This window comes from Lynx canadensis, chromosome B2 (assembly GCF_007474595.2).
Source record: "Lynx canadensis isolate LIC74 chromosome B2, mLynCan4.pri.v2, whole genome shotgun sequence".
In the NCBI taxonomy this organism is placed as follows: domain Eukaryota; kingdom Metazoa; phylum Chordata; class Mammalia; order Carnivora; family Felidae; genus Lynx; species Lynx canadensis.
In genome coordinates, this window is record NC_044307.1 from 45122541 (window position 1) to 45148090 (window position 25550).

General features: G+C 39.7%; 1 long non-coding RNA gene across 2 annotated transcripts in view; it reads right to left on the minus strand.

Annotated features, from left to right (window-relative positions):
* Window positions 1-777: 777 nt before the first annotated feature.
* Window positions 778-25550, minus strand: part of LOC116738074 — a 56416-nt gene continuing 31643 nt past the window's right edge. For both annotated transcript variants that reach the window (XR_004343637.1, XR_004343636.1), the window contains 3 exons: window positions 11251-11324; window positions 2222-2307; window positions 778-1622 (listed from right to left, as the gene is read on the minus strand). This is a non-coding gene — a long non-coding RNA (uncharacterized LOC116738074). The remainder of the gene's footprint in view (window positions 1623-2221; window positions 2308-11250; window positions 11325-25550) is intronic.

Consider the following 25550-nt stretch of genomic DNA (forward strand, 5'->3'; position numbering starts at 1 on the left):
AGACAAGCCCGGGACACACCCCCCTCAAGAAGGAAAAGAGAAATACTTTTATGCTGACTCTCCCTCCCACTTGGAGTCAATACCAGGCCTGGTAAGAGGAAGGAGATCTGAGCCCAAGACCTAACGATTCTTGCAGCAGACAGATTTCTGAAACCACAAAAGGAAAGTGGGGGAAAAAAATGCTCTAGGGGAACGCGGAACACTTCTGTCCTAGATCAGTTTGCTATCAAATGCCACTCTGTCGAGTTTCATGTCCAGCCTCAGGACACCCGCGGGTCATACCCCATAAAGCGGAAGGAATGCAGCCCTTCGTGTATAATTCCAATGGCGGGGGAGGTGGGCAATTCCAGTGGAGTGAAGATAGGGGTCAATATTATTTTTCCTTTTCTGACTTCTTTCCCAGACAAAGGAACCTCAGACTTACCCGTGGGATAATATGGAATGGGCAAAAGAGAACAACAGCGTACATGCTGAGGGTGGAATGCTCTTTGGCCTTAGAAAACCTAGAATGGAATCATGTTAACTTTTTAATAAATGCTTCTTTGCTTTCTAAGGACCCATCTGATTTGAAAATTACCATACACACGTACACACACACACACACACATATATATATTGTTTAAGTGTTTATTTATTAATTTTTGAGAGAAAGACAGCACAAGCAGGGGAGCGGCAGAGAGAGAGGGAGAGAGAGAAAATCCCAAGCAGGTTCAGCACTCTCAGCACAGAGTCTGATGTGGGGCTTAAACTCACAAACTGCGAGATCATAACCTGAGCTGAAATCGCGTGTCAGACGTTTAACTGACTGAGCCACCCAGGTGCCCCTAACACCCTTATATTCTGCAAGTGACTTGAGGTGGCTCACCATGTCAATGCATTTAAAAACATTATATTGGACTAGAAATAAGGAAACGTGAACTATGAAAGTTCTATATACACTACACAAATGATAGAAAGCGAAGCTATAGAGTGTCAATGAAGAAAAAGAATGCAAATAGAAACCTATGAGGTATTTACACTATTTTATAAATTTGAAGCTTAACTTTAGGAGAAGAGCTTCCTAGCATTCAAGAAAAGGGGAAGTCAATCAGGTACATTGTTCTCATCACAGAAAAGAAAACATTCATCTTCTTCAGAAGGAGAAAATGATCTTCAGAGCACTGGATTCTAATAGAAATATCTCTTTTAGAGTGAACAATTCTCCGAATAAAATTGGAGCTCATAATTTCATGCTGAAGACCTTTGGTGTCAAGAAGGCCTAAACACAATGTGACCTTCTTGTTTCCAATACCAATTGAGCCACTTGGTCTATAGCATAATTTTTCATGATCAGGTCTAAGTCTGGTCCAGTGGAGAAGTTATCAAGAGAACAAAGACGACTTGACAATCCCTAACTGTTCAAAGGCATCAGCCATCCCTCCTTTGTCGGCCACCAGCCTGGGCAAAATAGAGCTGATCTCGCAGTCTAATCAAGTCAACGTCACTCTCTGCTGTGCCCTTTCTGCAGGGTTTGGCGCATTTTCCAGATCCACCAATTGCAAATGGAGACCAAATTTCCTTTCAGTACAGAAGGTCGAGGGCTTCCAGAAGGTCCTCACTCAGTTGATCTGATGTCTGAAGTTCTAGGATTAAATGCCATCTTTTCAGTTCAGTGCTATTTGTTTCCTATTGTCTGTGTTAAAATGCAAGTGCATGTAGGAGCACAGAAGTCACTGACACCGCAGTGGGAATGTGTTTATAAAATGGTACTAATAGTCTATTAATTACTTAGGGAGGAAAGTGACCGTGGAATTGGAAGGGGGTCAGGCAAAGGAGTAAGACAGACAAAATGGCCACTCACTCTGGAGCTTAATGGGGGAGGGCTTGAAGCTCAGATAGAAGGTCTGTTAGTGACCTCCAGCTCATCGTGTTGCAAAGCCCAGCAACTTCCTAGGGGCTGGCATGTGGCCCTTGGAACCAAAGGGATCCCTATAGTTTCTTCTTAGACCGAAAACACTTTAGCAGATAGTAGAAAATTAGGCACCCAATAGACACCAATAATTCCTTGAGTAGATTGGTTTTGGAGAAAATCTGAATCCAAACAAATGAATATATTTAATTGTTTGTTAATTCTGCATTTAATGGAAGGAGATCCTAGTATGCCCAATATTTGGGTTGTTTCACAAATAGGGTGTGCTTTTGAATTACTGATGGGTGACTCACCACTAAGCCACTTACTCACCCCTTCTAGTTTCCTCCTAACCATCTACTAACACATGCGAGGCTGAATTCAATACTTCCTGGTTAGGTTATAGGGCTCCGGAGTCCCTGCGGAGGACAGAAAGCAAAAGAGAGTAACACGGGTTTTTGCACACTGTGGCAGCATGGTGACATATCATTCTTCTGAGCCCAAGGAGAGCTGGTCTTCTGGGAAGGCAGAGTTGAGGAAGGCTTGCCCCTCTGGTACAACGGCAACTCTCCTTTGGCTGCAAAATCGCACACACTCCCCTGTGAAGCAGGTACAAGGTGTCCACCTGAGCATACAAAGGCAGCTAAACGAATGTGTTTTGGTCCCTCTGGTATATTTTATATCGTCTGCTCATCTGGACCACAGAACTTCCTTGACTAAACCAGCCCCCAGCCCCGGCATCCTATAGATAGATGCCCAAGAGAACAAGGAGGAAGACCAGGGGGCCGAAGAAGCCCTTTGAACCCTGTCAAATCATCTCTCTGTTTGCGTTGGTTTCCTGGGCAGTCTGATGGCTTGCTTTCCTGGTAAAAGAGTAGAGTCACAGCAATAAATAGCAACAACCCTGAGGCCCCGGAGAAAGGACAAAGCGAACAGACTCTCGTTATTGGAACTAGTTTTCTAAATCTTATCACGCATTATCACCGAGTGTGAGGCACTATCTGAATGTGGTCAGCAGGTGAGCTGGAGAGGATCCGGGAGGGCAGTGTTTATCCTTCAGAGGTGCTGGGAGGTCTCTGCCCTTGGTCTTAGAGAAGCTCTAATCCAGGGGCTGTAAACACAGTTGGTCACCTTGAATGATATGGTGACTCGAGGGTGTGATAGGCCCTGAGCTGTTTCAGGTGGCTTTATTCCACACTGTGAAATGATTAAATGCAATAAGAAATATTTCAAGTATAATTAAAAAACACACACACACAAACCTGAAAGGAACAGTAAAGAGAAGAGTTGAGTGTAAAATGTACATTATAGTGAGAAGGTTTTCCTAACTAATAAAGATTTTATCAAAACTGATATAGTCTTTTAACACTCAACACCAGGGCTTAAAAAATAAAGAGAGATGGGAGTTATTAAGTTATTTGAGGATAAAGCTTAGTCAAAGGGGCTTATGAGAAACTGTTTGGGGGTGGTATTTAATCATTGTAATGCTACTTAGCTTGAATATAAGGTATACTCAAATAAACAAACGGAGAGCTCACAAAACTGTAGGAAATCTTTTCCCATCCATATCACAGACAAGTGTAGCAATCTATACACATGAACACTGGCCTGGGCAGAAAATCAGAGAAGAGATCAACAGTCAAGCACGTAGTAACAGCCCCCATTTACTAAGCACTTACTATGTTCCAAGTAGTGTTCTGAGCAGTTTCCAAGTGCTTTTATACTCCCAGCAACCCGCGAGGCAGTTCCCACCATCATTCCCCTTTTATAGGTGAGGAAATGGGGGGACAGAGCAGGTAAGTAAATGATGGGCCTGCCTTCAGTCTGTGTTCCTCTTTTTTGTTGTTGTGAATTTTTTAAGCTTATTTATTCATTTTGAGAGACACAGAGTGCATGGTGGAGGGGCAGAGAAAGAATGGGAGAGAAAACCCCAAGCAGGCAATGCACTGTCAGTGTGGAGCCTGATACGGGGCTCGAACTCACGCAACATGAGATCATGACCTCAGCAGAGATCAAGAGTTGAGCGCTTAACCAACTGAGCCACCAAGGCACCCTGCGAGAAAAGGCAGGTGAGAAATACAAACAGAAGTGTCCGACCTTTCCAAAATAACCAAAGAAAAGACCAAGGCAACATTATGGTCTTAGGCACTAATGAGACATAGCATTCTTATCAGCTGAACCTTTCATAGTAAAATGAAGGGCCACCAAAGCCCCCGGAGAGAATCCACGTTTCCATTTCATTCAGCGAGTAAGCTTCACGTGTCCCTAAATTCAAAGCCCTGGACAAACTTAGCAAGGCCAAGCAGAATTCCCCCACTGCCTGTCATCAGTTCAGAGCTTACAGGGTTTGAATGCCAGAGGTAACACTGACTACGAAAATCATGAACTTTGCTTCTTTTTCCCTCTGCCTGTCTTTAAAATGAGAATTACACAACATCAAGCAGCTTTCTCTCTAGACTCAAGGGACCCAACCTGTGTGGCGGGGACAGTGCAGCCACAGGCAACAGAGCCCATCCACTTACACTCAACGTGATGTGGAAAAATCCATCAGCGGGTTGGGGCAGCCTCAGTGGAAATGCTCAATCTGATGCAGTTTACAAGAATCCTGCTTTGACCATGCAGGTTCTAGAACACGAGACCTTTAACAGGAATGTGCATTTCTCCACTGGCCTATAGCGCCAGACAAAAGTAACACAAACAAGGCTCCCAAACAACAGTCAGGAGTCTGCTGGATTAGAAGCTAAAACCCAACAGACTGTCACTCCGTCTCCCAAGGGAGAGATCCTGTGGGTGAGAAGATCTCCCAGAACAAAATAAATCCGATTCTGTCCCTGGGCATTTTTTCTTTGTCATTGTGGCTGTACTCAACTTCCTCATGAGGACAAACATCTGAAGAGGCGGACTGAGATGAAGACATTCTATTTTTTGCGGAAGTATGGTTTCTGTTTAGCAAACCGCCAGTTGACCCCAGGGTTTCGGAATGTCCTTTAAGCAAAGGGAGACATCTAGTGGCCAAGATTTGCATGTTAGAAGAGAGGTTCAGTTGCCTTGAGGATGGACTGGGGCACTTGGCCAGAAGGGAGTAGAAAGAAGGAGTGATCTCAATCAGGTAACCCCTGAGACCCTGAGTTACTTTGTTCAGATGCTTGGCAGGGATCCTGCTTGTGGTGGAATTCATTCATTCATTCATTCATTCAGCTATCTTATTAAATATTGACTAGGTACAAGACTGCTAGGCCATGGGGACCTCAAAATCTATATACATTGCCTTCAAGGATCTTGTAGCTTAGTAGAAAGACTAGACCAGCAACAATCAGTTAAAATACATCATGATAGGGGCTGAGCACACTACGTTATAGTAGCCCATAGAAAAGTCACTTAAATGAATCTCCAAGGGTGAGAGGAATAAATGCCTAGACCGCAATTCCCAAACTGTCACCCTGTGGGCCCCATCTGGCCTCCATATGTGTTTTGCTTGGCCCATGCAATGTTCTTAAAACTCTGAATTAGTTGCTAACATTTCAAACAACAGGGGATTTCACATGAAAATCCAGATTACAGCTTCTTTTGAAAAATGACAAGATCTGACAGCATGGTTTCCATATGGCTGTAGGGAGATATTAAAGTGGAGTTGGGTAGGGGCTGCTCACCTTCCTGTTCCTGTTTCATAACAATAAAGAATTTACTTATTTCAGTGAAGTTTTGGTAGATTTCACACGAATGGGGTACAAAAGTCAAAATTACAAAACTCTATTCATTGAAAAATTAGTCTCCTGCAATGCCTTGTTCTACAGCCAACAAATCGTCACCTACAAAGGCACTCACTATTGTTACCAAGTAGAGATTGAACGTATCCCTCCCTAACCCCTCACATCAAAATTAATTTCATCTGTTTTACAAATTTTAAAACAAAATATAAAACTACAAATACTAGAAGAAAACAAAAAAAGGTTATTTTCTTTGTATTCTTTAAATAATATGTTCATTTATGATTAAGGCATTTTGTAAAGAGAGACCATAATTCAGGCATCACAAACACACACACACACACACACACACACACACACACACACAATAAAAAGGGAATTCTTCTTGGCAAAAAATACAATGAACAGCATCCAAACATAAAGTACCTAGAAAAATATTTTTGATTTATATCAGAAATGACTTTTTCTTGAATATGTAAGTAGTCCTTATAAATCAATAAGAAAAAGACACACCAGGGGCTTGTGGGTGGCTCAGTAGGTTAGGCAGCTATCTTGATTTTGGCTCAAGTCATGATCACATGGTTCGTGAGTTCAAGTCCCATGTCGGGCTCTGAGCTCGTGGCATGGAGCCTGCTTGGGAGTCTCTCTCTGCCCCTCCTCCCCTCTTGCTTTCTCTCTCTCTCTCTCTCTCTCTCAAAATAAATAAATAAACACTAAAAGAGAAAAACATGCCCAAGGACACAAATGGGCCAACAGGAATAAGCCAAAAAAAAGAATACAAATAGTTCTAAAATATATTAAAAGGATGAAAAGTGATGTTTCACCTCTCAGGTGAGAAAAAATTCAGCAGAAATGATAACATTTGTGCAGGTGGGAAGAAACAGGTAGTCTCATATGCAGCTGGTGGGTGGGTAAACTAGCAAGTCAGTATCAAATTTTAAAACGTGCTTGTCCCTTGGCTTAGCAGGTCTACAGGCAGACTTCCGTTAATGCATCTCACTTGGTTGTGCTCCACAGATAATGTGTTTCTTTTTTTTTATAAACTGAAGACTTGTGGCGACCCTGAGTCAAGCAAATCTATCAGTGCCATTCTTCCAACAGCATTTGTCCATTTCATGTCTCTCTGTCACATTTTGGCAGTTCTCACAATAGGTCAAACTTTTTCATTGTTACTGCATTTGTTACGGTGATTCGCGATCTGTGATTACAGCTCGCTGAAAGTTCAGATGATGATTGGCAATCTTTAGCAATAAACTGCTTGTTAACTAAGGTATGTGCATTGTCTTTGTATACCTAATGTTACTGCACACTTACTAGACCACCATACAGTGTAAACATAACTTTTATATGCACTGGGAAACCAAAATGTTTGTTTGATTTGCTTTATTGCTCTATTCACTTTATTGCGTTGGTAAGGAACCAGACTGGCAGTATCTCCAAAGCATGCCTGTATCTCCAGAAATGTAAGCTACAGATATGCTTGCCCATGTGCAAAATGATATCCACACAAAGATGCCCGGTGCAGAATTATTTCTAATATGTGGAAATTAGAAGCAGTATAAAGTTCCATTAATAGATGCGGTGGATTGTATTTGTTTAAAATGTGTTATATGCTCAAACCATAAACCTTTTTCCTGTCTGTGTCAAGCAATTGAAATTCTGAAATTGTTACTACAATGTCAATTAGCTAAAGTTACAACAGAAATTGGTCCTAAGAGTGGGGCAAAAGCTCTCATAAGAGAGATCTGAAAATATATGGCATTAGCCTCTGGTCTGCTGATGGGAAGCAAGGAAATTTATTGGAAAAGAACGGAGGCTGTGTATGTAATGCAGTGAAACATTTTATGAACTTGGATGGCAGATAACGTGCTAACCAAGCTTGTGGCTTTAGGCAAAGAAGTTAGAATCCCTTTTAGTGCAACAGTGGCTCTCCTGACAGGGCAAGCCTCTTTAAAATATACTTGGCTTTTTACCTATCTTATTCCAGTTAGCTCTAGGTGCCTGTGATATGATTCATAAGAAGAAACATGTATTTGGCCTTTTCCCTGTGCTGGCAAAGAGCTCCTAAAACCCTTGGAATTTCCTAAGTAATGAATGCAGTAAAATTGTCTCATGTTAACGAGATGATTTTTGTTTAGCACTAGGATGCGGGGTGGGGGAGGCTGGCTGCCAGGAGAACCAGCTGAGTGGTTAAAGGATTAGAACTTTTAACCCCACCGCCCTGACCTCCCTCCCGGGGGAAGAGATTGGTGCTGGAGGTGCTTGAATCCGTCGCCAATGGCCAGTGATTTCATCAACCATGCCCGTGTAACGAAACCGACATAAAAATCCATAAGGACGGGTTTCAGAGGGCTTCCAGGTTGGTACCCATGTGGCGATTTGGGGAAAGTGGCACACTTGGAGAGGGAACAGAAGCTCCAGCCCTCTCCCCAGCCTTGTTCCATGCATCTGATTCATCTGATTCCTGAGTAATATTCTTTTATAATAAACTGGTAATCTCGTAAGTAAAATGTTTCTCTGAGTTTTACGAGCCACTCCAGCAAATTGAGCAAACCCAAGGAGGAAGTCATGGGAACCTCTGATTTATGGCCAGTCGGTCAGCAGTATAGGTAACAACATGGGGTTGCAACTGAAGTGGGGGGTGTGGGGGACAGTCTTGTGAGACTAGCCCTTAACCTATGGAACCCGACCCTATCTCCAGATAGACCGTGTCAGAATTGAGTTAAATTCTGGGACACCCAGCTGGTGTCCAAGAATTGCTTGGATTTCTGTGGAAAACTCGCCCCCTGCCCCTCCCCCACACACAATGGAACTGGATGCAGAACTTTTAGTGCCAGTAGTTATGCGCCCAATTCTTTTCCAGACAGATAACCTTGAGGGAATCGGGCTTCAGAGGGAGAGGCACACCTTTGGCCTCTTTTCCCTGAGCACTTTTTCAAAGGAGAGTATTGACTTAGAAGCACCTTAATCATTCCAGCTCTTTAAGCAACAGGTTTGATGGCCCTACCTTGACTTGTTTCTAGCCATGAGTCTTAGCTATAATTGGTCCTAATCACTGAAGGTCCATCTCACTTTTATATTTTACCAGTTAGAGGTAGGAATTAGTTACTAGTTAGAGGTGGAAGTATGTTACATCTTCTAGTCGGAATTTTTGTGCCTATTGTTTTTCCTTTTTGCACCTGTGTGAGAACTCGTCATTGCTTTCTTGCAACATGTAGTCTAAGCGGGCCAATAGCAGCTAAGGCGTGCTAATAATTGGTGTTTCAGCTATCTAGCCATTTTTCCCACACCAATGACTGAACAATCCATCTTTTCCTCACTGTTTTCAGATGCCACCTGCATTAAATATTAAATTCCCGGGCATCTTTGGGTCTACTTATGGACTACTTATCGACTAGTTTACTCGAGACTAAACTCAACACTATTTGCTGTAGCTTCATGATATATTTTCGTATCCAACACAATAAGTCTCCCTTATCATTCTTCCTTTTCAAATGTTTTTCTTTCCAATGTTTAATAATTTTTTATAGAGGGGCGCCTGGGTGGCTCAGTCAGTTAAGTGTCCGACTCTTGATTTCAGCTCAGGTCATGATCTCACAGTTTGTGAGTTCCAGCGCTTCGTGGGGCTCTGCATTGACAGCATGGAGCCTGCTTGGGATTCTCTGTCTCCCTGTCTCTCTGCCCCTCCCCCACTCACATGCTTGTGCATGCTCTCTCTCTCAAAATTAATAAACACTTAAGAAATACTTATTTCTGGGGCACCTGGGTGGCTCAGTCGGTTGGGCGTCCGACTTTGGCTCGGGTCGTGGTCTCACAGTTTGTCGGTTCGAGCCCCACCTCGGGCTCTGTGCTGACGGCTCGGAGCCTGGAGCCTGCTTCGGATTCTGTGTCTCCCTCTCTCTCTGCTCCTCCCCCACTCGTGCTGTCTCTCTCTGTCTCAAAAAATAAAATAAAACATTAAAAAAATTTTTTAATAAAAATAAAATAAAGAAATATTTATTATTTATTTATTTATTTACTTACTTATTTATTTATTTATTATTTATTTTAGAGAGAGAGAGAGAGACAGAAATACAGCATGAGCAGGAGAGGGGCAGAGAGGGAGACACAGAATTCGAAGTAGGCTCCAAGCTCTGATCTGTCAGCACTGAGTGCCACACGGGGCTCGAACCCACACACTGCAAGATCATGACCTGAGCCAAAGTCCAACACACTTAACCGACTGAGGCACCCAGGTGCCCCATTAAGAAATAATATTAATGTTATACATAAACTTTAGAATAATTTTTCCACATAGACTTTATTTTTTATTTATTTTTTGAATGTTAAATTGTTTTGGATTTTATTTGTTTGGGTTTTGCTAATTGATAATAGGTATATGACAGAATTTGATTTGGGGCTTATTTTCATTGTAGCATATGAACTTAGGAGATACAGATATCCTATGTGTATATATATATATCTTTCATTCCCTCTTAGTATTAAAGGATATAGTTATTTATGAAAAATAGTAATATAGTGCCTCTGTCTTATAGCAGTTTACAACAGAATAAAACAATAAATTAACAAGGTATTATTAGGGTGATGAGTGAAGTTCTTTCCTAAGTGTTCATATTTAAGTTGAAGGATGAGAACGATAACTATATTACTATCAATATATTGGGAAAATTGGGGAACTATATTCTGTATTTCAGAGAGAGAGCATGAGAAAGAGAGAAAAAATATTGTAAAGATCTTTAAACGGGAAGAAAACATGACACAATCCAGAGAATGTCAGAGGGATTTAAGACAAGAAAAAAGTCAAGAGAATGGAGAGCCACTAAGAGTCATCAGGTGAATTTGAGAGTTTGGAATTTCAAGGCCTTGCAAGGCTTGTTTAAAATAAGGAACAAAATTAAATATTATTATAAGTAATATTAAGCATAATCCTGTAAAAATTTCAAGAGGGGCATTCATATGATCTGTTTGGGATATAAAAGGAATACTCAAGATGATGTGTGAAGAATGAAGGACTAAAGAAGACAAAATAAGGCAGTAGAGAAACCAATTTAATGGCTAATAATAATAGTCATTTAGACATTACTAAGGTTGAAGAGGAAGATGGATGCAAATATGTTTTGAGGAGATCATTAACCTAGATGTTGAATTCACCAAGGATGATGATAGAAGTATATAGGAAGATTATGAACCATAAATATTCCTAAGAAGGAGGCCTCTTTTCCCAAAGTATATGGTGTCAGAGAAGTAAATGTTTCCTGCTTATGTGTGTCACTGGGGAAAAAACATCATCAGAGAATAGCCACATATCATCCACATAGACTTTAAAATCAGTTTGTGGGTCCCTCCTTCCAGCAAACACCACCCTCCCAAATCTATTAACATATTTATTGAGATTTTGTTAAATGTATAAATAAATTTGGGAACCATCAATGTCTTTTGAATGTTGAGTTCCCATAATTAAGAATATGATTTGATTTTCTAGTTCAAATAAAATAAAATATTAAGGAATAATTCTAACAAATATACAAGATCAATGTGAAGAAATCTTTCTAAATTTACTAAAGAACACAAAAAAGAATTTTTTAGTTACATCCAAAGCTTGTGAAGCATGTGTGCATGCTCACATGTATCATTAAAATATAAAACAAAACTAACCTGATGTTGAGAAATATTTCCACTCAGGATGATGTTCCATTGCAAGTTTACCATGAAATTGCAAAGAGGAGCTTCTGGGATAAATGGGTAAAAGATACACCTTTATTTTACTTATTTGTTTGTTTGTTTGTTTTGCTTTTCAAATTCTTATTTAAATTCCCGTTAGTTAACATACAGTGTGGGGCACCTGGGTGACTCAGTCGGTTAAGTGGCTGACCTCAGCTCAGGTCATGATCTCACAGTTTGTGGGTTCGAGCCCCGCGTTGGGCTCTGTGATGACGGCTCGGAGCCTGGAGCCTGTTTCGGATTCTGTGTCTCCCTCTCTCTCTGCCACTCTCTCTCACACACTCTCTGTCCCTCTCTCTCTCTCTAAAATATAAATATTAAAAAAAAAAACAAAAACAGTGCAATATTGGTTTCTGGAGTCGAATTCGGTGATTCAACACTTACATACTACACCCAGGGCTCATCCCAACAAGTGCCCTCCTTAGTGGCCATCACCCATGTAACCCATCCCCCACCCACCTCCCTCCACCAACCCTCAGTCTGCTCTCTAAAAAGATACACCTTTAAAAATAGATACATTTTCTTCATAAAGAAAGGGTGGCAAGGGAAAGGAAAGAACACAGGGAGACAAAAAATATATATACTCCCTTTTGCTGCTCTGGCTATTTCTGGTTGTTGCTGTTCTTTGATGACCTTGGAGTATGATGCGTATTTTCAGACAGCTTTTATTTTTCTGCACACAAATGAAATTTCAACAGGGCCAGAGCATGCTCAATTATCCATCTACATTTGCTACCCACCCCCCTTTTTTCTCTCTCCCTTCCACCTTTTCCTCACATTGGTGTGGTGGGGGAGGGTACTGCAAATGATGAAGAGTGAATCCAAAACCTTTCTTTTGAAATACGTGTTCCGTCCCCGGGTAAGCATCAACACTGATTATTGACAACCTCTCTTAAAAGACTTCTTTTAACTTGACTTAACTCTAATTCTCAGACCTCAAAAGCAGAATTTTATGTAAAGTATTCTCACATTAAATGTGTCTTTCACGTATTCTGTAAGCCTTTATTCAAAACTTGATCAAACACATTCTCACACTTACACTTTGCAAGCTGGAGACCTAATTTATAATTTGTCATATACAAAACCTTTTAACAAAAACTTAAACAAAAATCCACATAAATCCACATAAAGGATATTAGGGAGTCGTGTAAACATATCTTCATAAACCTATATTCTCTTTCCTAGTTCACAGTTAGGCAGCAGGTCAGAGTTAGGGGTGCAGTTACTTAAAGTGGGAAAGCAAATTTAAATGGCTCATCAAGTGCCTGAACATAATACCATGGCTAAACAAAAGTATGTTTAGTTTACCAAGTGTATTATTAGTTAGGGTTCTCCACAGAGATAGGACCAATAAGGTATATGTATATATCTACTCAGAAAGAGATTTATTATAAGGGATTGGCTCAGGTGATTACAGAGGCTAAGAAGTTCAAGATCTGCCATCAACAGGCTGGAGACCCAAGAGAGGTGATGTATAGTTCCAGTCCAAAATCAAAGCCCTAAGAACCAGGAGAGTCAATGGTGTGAGTTCCAGTTTGAAAGCTGGCAAGTTCAAGATCCAAGATCCAAAAAGAATCCAAGTCTGAAGGCTTGGAAAGACCAATGTTCCAGCTCTATCAATCAGGTGGCAATCTTCTCTCTACTCACAGGGAAGTCAGTATTTTTGTTCTACTCAGGCCTTTAACTGATTACATGAGGGCTACTCACATTATAGAGAGCAATTTTCTTTATTCAGTCTAGAAATTCAAATATTAATCTCATTCAAAAACACCTTCACCCTCATTACAAGCTAACTAGCCACAGACTGTCCAACCCAAGGTTCTGGATTTTTCATGCTACTCTTATCAGCCTTCACATGATTTCTTTTTTTTTTTTTGAAGTTTATTTTTTTTCAATATATGAAGTTTATTGTCAAATTGGTTTCCATACAACACCCAGTGCTCATCCCAAAAGGTGCCCTCCTCAATACCCATCACCCACCCTCCCCTCCCTCCCACCCCCCATGATTTCTACCACGTTCTTCGAAAATTATAATACTGTACTATTTTGTTGAGACTCATCTATTTAACCAGCCAGAAATAGATAAAAATCAATGAAATATTGGGCATTACACAGAAGCCATCAGTAGATCAAGACCTGCCATCTTTGTCAATGGCATGGAAAATTTCTGACACTTCATCTAGATCACCTTAGCCACCCTGATCCCAAGATAACTCCTATCACCTGGTAGATATCAGGTATTTGGATACACAATACCTGAAGAACCCAATATTAAATCCAACTGTCCCCAACAACTCTGACTAGCTAAAACAATATCTAGACCCTTCAGACTCACTCAACAAGCATCAATGCTGTGTTTAACATGACCCAACATTTCAAGAGGTCTCCAAGGGGGACACCTTTTCAGAGCGAACACTTGGGAATGGGGAATACACTGAGAATGACAAATATCAGTTCTTCCCTGCATTAAAGCATTTTAAAGTATTGGCTTGCCTACCAGATACAAGAAACAAAATCCAAGAGACAGAAAAGATTTTTCTGAGCGTACACTATTTCAGGTGGTCTTTGGAAAAGAAGTATATGCTATAGAACAGGTTTCTAAACTAAGAAACAGGGAGAACTGTCATTGAGAGAAAATGTGAGGATCTACCTTTCTCTATGATGTGGACAGGGGGAGCAGTGAATTTCATTCAGGCATAACAATACCTATGCAATTCCGCCACTGACTCATGGAACCTGTTGAAGCAGCTTTTCCATGTGGTTGTCCCACAACAAACAGACCACAACGCTTCCTTCAACCACCCATCCTCCTGTGCCACCTACTCCTTCCTAGGGGACACAAATAGGCTTTGAATGGAAATAACCAAGGCAATTCCACTAATTTATTTCACCTACTAATTTTACAGTTATGGAACACACTAATGCCGGGAAATACTTTGCATGGACTTTCTCAATTAAATTTCACAACAACCACCGATGATGGGTTCTATTTTTTTCTTCCATTTTATAATGACAAAACCAAGGCTTTGAAAGCCAGTTCATTCAAGGTCACAGAATCAGTAGAAAAGCTGACTGTGGAAATCAAGTCTGCCTACCTTGGGTTTCTGAACTTTTCCTTATTTATCTTTAAATCATGCCTTAATGCCTGTCAGTCCAAATTTAGAAATCATGAGACTTTAAGTATATGGTTTAAAGCAAACTTTATCAGTCTTGGGATATTTCAAAGGATGAAATTCTCCCATATGTGCAATGCATAAAATTTTCTGAACCTACAGGTTAAAAAAAAATGCTACTTCAGAGATTTTATTTGGGTCCCAGAACATAAATCTAAATTACTGCTTTAGATTCTTAAAACAAGTTTGACTGTTTGAAGACGCGATGGGAGCCTTGCGCCTGCCTGTTTTGTAATTTTACTCAAAATCATATGGCTGACATTGTTTTTCCCTTTTTTCTTTTCCCCAGCTTTATTGAGATATAATTGACATATACCATTGTGGACGTTTAAAGTGTACAATGTGAATAACTTGACACGTGTGTCTATTGTGGAAGGAGTACCACAAAATAATTTGATTTCACCAACTCAACCTGAGGACCTCTTGAAGGGATTGAGGTAACCGGAGTTTCTTTAATTACTGAGGGACTTAACTGAGCTAAACACTAGCAACCCCACCCTCAGGGGACATACAAATTAATAAAGGACATGGACAAATAATAATAGTGTAACCACCTCACCTATAAATTTGGGAATTGGGGATTAACAGGGCTGGTGATGAGCAGACTCATCCGGGTCATTTCATTAGCCTCGCAATGAGCTGACCCTACACCCCGTGAAACTGAATTTGGGGGATCTCGTTGACGTGGTTACAGCCGAGCTTTCTGTAACATTAATATAATAGCTAAGTGTTAGATCAACAGGTGCCCAAAGAGGTACTGAGCACCTAGCCATGTCTGACCGCAGAAAATGTACGTAAATCGCACCCGTTTTGCCAATCAAATCCACTCCCCGCTTCTTCCCAGAACTCCCTCGTGCCTCTCCTGTTCCACCATGAGAAGCAGATAGTGCAGGGGTTGAGAACAGAGCTCAGGGAGACGACCGCCGGGTTTAAATTCAACGCCACGTCATGGGCTGGTGACGCTAAATAAGCATCCCCCCCTAAACTCATCCATAAACCCACAGCACCTCGCGCCTACCTCGGAGGGTTGCTGTGCAGATTAAATAGGACAACGTATGTAGAACACTTTGCTAACAAGTAGCGTGTAATAAATGCTTTTACAAAAAGCGGCTTCAGAAACGTGAAATAAAATAAATTTCTAAAGTGGTCTCCTCCAATGAATGTCCATTTCCTTCTTCTCCATCTCATCAGGTTCTGTAGTGAATTGAAAGGCTGAATCGGGGGCGCCTGGGTGGCTCAGTCGGTTGAGCGTCCGACTTCAGTTCAGGTCATGATCTCGCGGTCTGTGAGTTCAAGCCCCTCATCGGGCTCTGTGCTGACGGCTCAGAGCCTGGAGCCTGTTTCGGATTCTGTGTCTCCCTCTCTCTCTCTGACCCTCCCCCGTTCATGCTCTGTCTCTCTCCGTCTCAAAAATAAATAAATGTTAAAAAAAAAAAAAAAAAAAAAAGAAGAAGAAAGGCTGAATCAAGTGCTCTTCTCCATGGCTACTTTCTCCCTGACGATTCTGGCTCTTAACGGGAATGATTTGCTTTAAATAACCAGTACCACACATGTAAGCCCTGGATAATAGGTTTACTAGATTCTGGCGACTCTTGAAGAGGAGCTTGGTTGGTGGGTAAGGGACAAACGGGCAAGCACAGTGCTGCTCATGCTGGTCCGGGCTGGCCAGGATGTCAGAGTGTTCCCAGGAGGGCACAAGAGGGGACCAAAGACTGTGTTTCGACCTTACGTTCCTACCCCCGCAATCTATTTTCTAGCTGTACAACCCAAGATAAGGCCAGGTTTGGTTGGTTTCCCTATAAATGGGAAGGATCCCATTTTCCCTAGCTGCGGTAGGAAAGCTGAACCATACCCTAACTGTAAAACCTCTTTCACCGCCAGATCTGAAATTCTCCTGGCACGTGTGCCCCTGGGTGTGGGAGGCTGCAACACCCTGAAGCCAGGTGACCTGTACATCTGGCCTCTCTAGAGGCCTCCATACCTTCCAAGTGAACAAGACATGTTGTTCTTACTTCCCTCCACTCCCTCCAAAATCTGGAATCTCTTTCCAGTCAGGCTCATGAGCCAACAGCTACTTGAACCCAGGCTGCCAGCAGGGCAGTGCCCAGGGCTTGCTGATGTAAACACTGATGAGGAATGATGGAAGTTTGGCTCTGTCCATCCCTTTCTGTGCTATCCTCAGCCAAGGGCCTGCAGGCTTTCATCTGCTGAGCTGAACAGTGTTAAACAACAACATTATTCTCCCTGCCTGCCTCAACGGCCACCCCTCCTTCTGGTTGCCGTCTCAAAGGAAATAAGCAGCAAGGACGGAAGAGCCCCTGCCATTTAGACCTCTTATAAATGGGGAGGATTCTGGGAAAGACAGCCAGCTTGTCTACTTTCTTTAATACTGGCCTGGTGACTAATCTCAAGGAGAAATGACAAAGAGATAGAAGAGGGGACTGGGGACTTCTTCTGGCGAGAGAAGAGAGGAATTTGTGAGCCAAGATTCCTGATCCAATCTGTAACCAGCCAAATCCTGTCTCCCCCCAGATCTGCCCTAGGCATTACAGGAGTAGGTCCTTGGTGAGAGTGGCCATGAGCCCAAGGCCAACGCTGTACCTCACACACAGTGGGAAGGCAGCAGTCTTTGGAGGCCATTATCAAGGGACTGCATAAAACTATGTAGGTTGTATCTTCCCAAGAGCACCTGGGACAGCAAAGGCTGAAACTCAGCTTGGTCTACACTTGCCAAACCATTGTATTGTCTCATAATATAATGCTCAAAATGTCCAGATTTCCATGGCAAATCATTTGTCATATCAAGAACTGGAAAGATCCCGAAGCGAATAAAAATAAGTAAGCAATAGATCCCAACATGGAGATGACAGAGGTGTTAGAATTATCCGACAAATATTTTAAAGCAGCTATAACAACAATGTTTCAATGAGCAATTATAAACATGCTTGAAACAAATGCAAAAATAAAAAGTTTCATCAAAGAAACAGAAGATATAAAGAAGAAGCAAATGGACATCTTAGAATGGAGAAGTAAAATAATCAAAATAAAATCCAATGTATAAGATAAGTAAGTACTGTGAACGTAATGTTTTAAATGCGAACTAGAGTTAACACTGCTGTATGATATACAGGAAAGTTGTTAAGAGAATAAATCCTAAGAGTTCTCATCACAAGGAAAATTTTTTCCTTTTTCTCTTTTTTCTTTTTATTTTAGCTATATGAGAAAATGGATGTTAGCCGAATTTTTGAGGTAATTATTTCACAATACACGTAAATAAAACAATCGTGCTATGTGCCTTAAACTTATACAGTGATGTATATCTATTATTTCTCAATAAGACTTGGGCACAGAACTCAGTGTATAAGTTTAGCAATAAAATAGAAGACACCAGGAAAAGAATCAATTAATTTGAAAATATAACATTAGCAATCACCCAATTTGAATAACAGAAAGAAAATAGACTGGAAATAAATGAACAAAGCCTTAGTGACTTGTGGCACTATAACAAAAAATTTAATATTCATTGAAGTCACTGGAGTCCTAGAAATAGAGAAGAAAGCAGACAGGGCTGAAAAAAGTACTTAAAATGTCAGAAAATTTTCCAAATTTGACAAATGACTTAAATTTACAAGCTAAAGAAGTTAAACAAATCTTAAATAAGATAAATCCAGAGAAATCCACACCAAGACACAACAAATTCAAATATCTGAAAACTGAAGACATAGAAAAAAAATCTTAAAAGCAGTTAGAGAAAATGATATTTTACCTATAGTGAGAAACAATTAAATTGAAAGAAAAGAATTCTTTACCCAAAAAAATATCCTTCAAGAATGAAGAGCAAATCAAGACATTCTCAGATGAAAGAAAACTAAGAAAATTTATCAATAGCAATCCCACCCTAACAAAAATGGCTAAAAGAAATTCTCTTAAAAAATAATAATGGAGTAGGGGCGCCTGGGTGGTGCAGTCGGTCAAGCGTCCGACTTCAGCCAGGTCATGATCTCGCGGTCCGGGAGTTCGAGCCCCGCGTCAGGCTCTGGGCTGATGGCTCAGAGCCTGGAGCCTGTTTCCGATTCTGTGTCTCCCTCTCTCTCTGCCCCTCGCCCGTTCATGCTCTGTCTCTCTCTGTCCCAAAAATAAAATAAACGTTGAAAAAAAAATTAAAAAAAATAATAATAATGGAGCATAATGTTAAAAAAAAAAAAAGAAATTCTCTAAATAGGAAACAATGAAAGAAGGAACTTTCGGGGGTGCCTGGGTGGCTCAGTCAGTTGAACATCCGACTTCAGCTCAGGTCATGATCTTGTTGTCTTTGAGTTTAAGCCCTGCATCAGATTCCACTCTGACAATGTGAAGCCTGCTTGGGATTCTCTCTCTCCTCTCTCTCTCCCCCTCCCCCACTCATGCTTTCTTTCTCTCTCAAAATAAATAAATAAACTTAAAAAAAAAAGAGGGAACTTTGGAGAATCAAAAAGGACGAAGGAACCTGGTAAGCAAAAATATGCATAAATACAATAGGCTTTTCTTCTTTTGAGTTTTCTAAATTATGTTTTAAGGTTGAAACAAAAATTATACTGCTATTTGGTGTGGTTCTAAATGTATATAGAGGAAATATTTAAGACAATTATAAATGACAGAAGGTAAAGAGATTTACAAGGAGGTAGAGTTTCCACACTTAACTCCAACTGATTAACACCAGTAGAGTGTATTATGTATATATACACTTAACACAATCACTTAAAAAAGCTCTACAAAAAGACACACTCAAAAACACCATAAGTAACTAAAAAAAGAATTATAAAAATATTCAAGTAACCCTCAGGAAGGCAGGAAAAAGAAAACAGAGAAATGATTGGGCAGAGAGAATAAACAGAAAACCAAAAATAAAATGGCAGGCTTGTACCCTAACATATCAATGTATTACCTTAAATGGTCTGAAACAAATGGTATGAAAACAGCAAATAAAGGACAGAAATTGACAGAATGTACCAAGAACATGACCCAATTATATGCTATCACAAGAAACTCACCTCAAAATATAATCATATGGGCAGGTTAAAAGTAAAAGAATGTATGTTATAGAACTATTAAGCAAAAAAAAAAAAAAAAAAAGATTAAGAAGCAGGAGTGTCTATATTAGTATAAAATCAAGTAAAAGTCAGAGAAGAGAAATTATCAGAGACAGAGAAAGGCACTATAAGATGATAAAAGGTTAATCTACCCAGAAGACATAGCAACCGTACATGTATATGGACCAAAGAACAGAGCTGCAAACTATGTGAAGCAAGAACTGAAAGGAGAAATGGACAAACCCACGATTATAGTAGGAGATTTCAACATGCTTCACTTAGCAACTAATAGAACAACTAGACAGAAAAGCAAGAAGAATATAGAAGAACTCAACACTATCAACCAACAGAATCTAATCAAAAGCTATAGAGCACTCCACTCCAAAACAGTAGAATATACATTTTTCAGGTGCCCATAGAACATACACAAAGATAACCCATATCCTGAACAATAGGGAAATCTCAAAAAATTCAGATAATTGAAATCATACAGAAAATGATCTCCAACTACAATGTCGTCAAACTAGAAACCAATAACAAGAAAAATTACAAGAAAATCTCCAAACTTCTAGCAACCTAACGATACATCTTGAAATAATCCCTGGATCAAAGAGGGAGTTTTCAAGGGAATAAAAGAATACATTAAACTGAATGAAAATTTGAAAAAATAACATATTGAAACTTATGGCACAAAGTGAAAGCAGTGCAGATAGGGAATTTTATAACACTACATGAATACTTCAGAAAAGTGGCACGGGGTACCTGGGTGACTCAGTTGGTTACACGTCTGACTTCAGCTCAGGTCACGATCTTGTAGTTTGTGAGTTGCAGCCCCACGTCTGGCTCTGTGCTGACAGCTCAGAGCCTGAGGCCTGCTTCAGATTGTGTGTGTCCCTCTCTGCCTTTTCTCTGCTCACGTTGTCTCTATCTCTTGCTCAAAAATAAACAAACATTAAAAAAATAGAAAAGTGGAAAAATCACAAATCAATATTCTAAGCTCCCACCTCAAAAATCTAGGAAAAGAAGGGCAAAATAAACCAAAGCAATTGTAAGGGAAATAATAAAGATAAGAGCATAAGTCAATGGAACTAAAAACAGAAAAATAGTAACGTCAATGAAACAAAGACCTGGTTCTTTGATAACATCAATAAAACTAACAAACCTGTAGCAAGACTGGTTTAAAAAATAAGAGAACACACAAATTACCAATACTAGGAATGAAACAGGGGATATCATTGGCGATATTAAAAGAATAATAAAGTAATGAATAATAATGTAACACTACAAACATTATACACGTAAAGCTGACAACTTAGGTGAAATGGACTATTTCTTAAAAACCACCACAACTCACCCAGAATGAAATAGACAATTTGAATAGCCCTATAAGTAAGGAAATTAAAGTTGTAATTTAGAAACTGCCCTCTACCATAAAAAAAAAAAAAATCTCCAGATCTAGATGATTTCACTGGAGAATTCTACAAAATGTTTAAAGAAGAATTAACATAATTCTACGCACTCTTTTCCAGGAAATAGAAGGGAGATGAACACTTCTAATTTGTTTAATAGAGACAGTATTGCACAGATTAAACACAGACAAATACACAGATAGACAAACACAGAATTAAAAAAAAAAAAACAAACTATAGACCAGTATGCCTCATGAATATAGACAAAAATCCTTAACAAAATATTAACAAGTAGAATTCAGCAAAATATAAAAGTAATTATATATCATGATCAAGTGAAGCTTATTCTGGGAATGCAAGACTAGTTTGATATTGGAAAATCAATCAGTGTAACCTACCATATTAACAAGTGAAAGAGGAAATATCAAATGATCATATCAACTGATGCAAAAACCATATTAAACTTCCAACATCTATTTGTGATATAAAAAAAACCTCTTAGAAAACTATGGGGCACCTGGGTGGCTCAGTCGGTTAAGCAGCGGACTTCAGCTCAGGTCATGATCCTGTGGTTTGTGAGTTTGAGCCCCACATCTGGCTCTGTGCTGACAGCTCAGAGCCTGGAGCCTGCTTCAGATTCTGCGTCTCCCTCTCTCTCTGCCCCTTGCCTCCTCACGCTCTGTCTCTGTCTCTCAAAAATAAATAAACATTAAAAAGAGTTTTTAAAAACCTCTCAGAAAACTAGAAATAAAGAGGAATTTCCTCAATTGATAAAGAACATCTACAAAATGCCTACAGCTACCATTAGGCTTAATAGGGAAAAACAGAGTACTTTCCTCCTAAGATTGGAAACAGGGCAAGTATATCCACTCTCATCACTCTTGCTCAGCGTGATGCTGGAAATTCTAGCCAATGCAAAAGGGCAATCAAGGAAATAAAATGTATATAGACCAGAAATTAAGAAATAAAATTGTCCCTATTTGCAGATAATATGATTGCCTGCATAGAAAATCCCAGGGAAACTAAAATGCACACACACACATACACTCATGCACGCGCATGTTTGCACACACACACACACCAACTGTTTGAACTATTATGTACATTTAACAAATCTGCAGAATTCCCATGTAAAGGCAATTATATTTCTGTATACTAGAAATTGCATTCCTAGGCATTTGTGTAAACCTATGTTCACACAAAAAGCGGTACATGAATGTTCATAGCAGCTTTATTCATAATAGCCAAAAACTGGGGGGTACCTAGGTGGCTCAGTTGGTTAAGCATCCGGCTCTTAATTTTGGCTCAGGTCATGATCTCACAGTTCATGGGATCGACCCCACATTGGGCTCCATGCTGATAGCAGGGAGCTTACTTAGGATTCTCTCTCTCCCTCTCTCTCTCTGCCCCTCCCCTACTTGAGCTCTCTCTCCCTCTCTCTCCCTCTCAAGCTAAATAAATAAGCTTAAAAAAATAATGGCCAAAAACTGCAAACAACTCAGATATCCCTCAGCAGCGGAATGGTTAACAAACTGTGTTGCATCCTACCATGAAATACATCACAGCAATGAAGAGAAACAAACTACTGATACCTGCAACGTCCTCTGAGAGAATTTCCAGAGAATTATGCTGAGTGAAAAAAAGCTAGTTCTGAAAGATTATATACCATATAATTATATTTATATAATATCCTCAAAATGTCACAATTATATAAATGGAGAACAGATGAGTGGTTTCAAGGGCTAAGAAGGGGGTGTAGATGGGAAGGAGATAGATATGACAGTAAAAGGGCAACATTAATGATCCTTGTGGTGAGAGGAGTGTTCTGTATCTTGACCGTATCAATGCCAATATCTATATTGCACTATGATGTTGAACTGTAGTTTTGCAAGATGTTTACAGTTACCATTAGGGGTAAAAGTATACCAGAACCTCCTACTGTTTCCTACAACCATAAGTGATTCTACAGTTATATCAAAATTAAAAAGCTTAATTTAAAAAAAATTAAAAGGACACATCATGCAGCAATGCAAGGTAAATATAGTATCCACTAAGTTTTCAAGAAAGCAAACAAATAAAAGTCATGCAAACAGTATTCTACCCAGTTCTGTGGGTTCCAAATGAGTCATAATACCATTCTACATTCAAGCAGAAGGGGAATTAGACCCCACCTATTGATGAGGGCATAACAAGGTCCCATTATAGAAAAGCATGTGGAATGGGAGATGTGGCCATCTTTTGAAAACACAATCTCTGAGTGTTATTTACCACCATCTTTTTTTTATTTTTCTTTCTGGAAAAGGGCTGGAGAATAGATGAGTGAATCCTTTTATCCTATTTTTATCACATCTCTTCTCTTTCATTACTATTCTCCAGCTCCCTTTATTTAGGTTTCTGCTATCTTGGACTGTTTTTCACAGACTTCTTGATGTTGAGCTTGTTGGCTGGAGTCTTCTGAATGTTAATTCTGGGATGTTAGAACAGTTACAAATAGGTACTAATGGTAGGTCTAAGTCTACTCAAAAAATGTGTTTCTGAAAAGGTAAATTGTATTTTGTAAATCAAGTTATCCCTTAAAGTTCTTTAGGAGACTGTATTATTGGAAAAAAAATTTATAATCAACATTAGTAAATGCTTTCATACATCTTCCCTGAATTGATATGTTAAATTGTCCTGAATTCGTCCATTCTGCAAAAAACAAAGGATATCCTTTATGTATTTGGCCAAAATTTGCCAACTATTTCCTTTAGGATATGATTGCTGTTTCCACCTCTAAGGGTCCCTCCATCTTTGTGTATATGTAATAATGTGAATTGTTTTTCTAGTAGCAATGAAGAATTTGGGCAAATCCATTGGAAGTTCTTGGTTGAGTTCTTACTGCTGAACCTGCTACCATAAACTAGAGATAGTGACCTTTTATAATCTAACAGCTGTTAAATAAACAGATAAAAGGCCTAGATAAAGTGAAGAAAGGAGGTATGTTCTGCTTAAGTAATGTTATTTGTTCAACATCTATAAGAGAAACCAAAGGCCTAAATACGATTTTTTGCTTAAAACAATTATTTAATGGATAAGAAAGGTGTCTTACCTCTCTAATACCTATAGAGATAAGGTTTTAATTGCAAGTATCCTTGGGAGAGAAACTCACTAGCTTGAATTCACACTAATAAATGCCTACTCCTTCATTGTTTTCTGAGACATTTGGGGCAGTGGGCTCTGTATATGTGGACCAGGTGAAGAGATATAGTAGCCCGAAAGAGAAAAGTACATTACACGGGCAGTTAAGAACCACAACAAGGGGAAGCGTGGACTTACCCCAAAACACCACAATTTTCCCTTTTAATTGGTTCCAGGTCCCATAATATGTGCACAGGAACACATGACTCATCAATTTACTTGGCCTCTTTCTTCCTTTGCAGCGTTTTCACTTCTACTATACGCAGAGTCTTTAAGTTGGCAGCTAAATATTTGGGGTCATAGAAGATTCGAGGTGGAAAACACTTAAGAGACAATCACATCCATGCCTTCTGACTCTGGAAATCCTCTGCTTCACACAGAGAGCAGTTGAAAACATTAGGAAAGCTTAACCGAAAGAACAAACCCAGGGACTACATTGATCGTCTTAAGGTAGTTGTAGTTGAAACGTTCTCCTATGAAAGGGGTATTAGGTTTGTTCTCTCTCAACGTGGGGGTTCAGAGTCCAAAAACGGGCTAGAGGCCAGAGAATCCCAATGTTGGGAAGCAGTTCTGTGGCTAGATAGGCTCACTCAGGGGCCAAGCAGCTACTTAGCCTGGATGCTCTCTATGGGTTTCAGCCTTCAAAGAATGGTAGGATTTGATAACTTTGGGTTTTCTTTCTCCCCTGGGATTCTAGAGCTGTGCTATACAATAGGGTAGCGTCTAGTTATAGAGCTCTTGAAATGTGGCTAGTGGAGTATGTAAAATACACACAAGATTTCAAAGACTTGGTACTAAATAATTACAAAATACCTCATACTTATTATATTGATTATATGTTAAATAATATTTTAAATCAATTAGCCTAAAGTATATTTTTAAAATTAAGTATATTTTAAAATCAAGTTTCTTTTTATTTTTTTGCAATGTGTCTCCTAGAAAGGTTTAAATTAAACATCTAACTATGGGGCTAATATTATATTTCTATTGGAGAGCACTATTCTAGCTAATCTGAGGCTTTTTCCCAACTCAAGGCCTCATACTTTCCTAAAATTGCATATCTTGCAGCCAACTGTGGCATGACCCTTTCCCACTTCATGCTTTGAAATTTATTCTAAGACCCATCCTTTGGATAAACAATACTGGCACAGTATGACATAGTTTCAAGAACACACTTATGATAATTTTCAATATGAATGGGAAAGATAAAGATTCCCTAACCCTCCTCCAATTACTTACTAACATAGATTATAAGATTGGAAGATTGGTATTTGACCTTGAAAAGAACATCTGGTTCAAGTTGAATTTCAGAGGGGTTAAATTTGAGCGCAAGAAATACACTGACACGTAGGTAGTCAGGGAGCATGAAAACTAGGGATGTAAGAATCACAGTAGAATGGGGACAC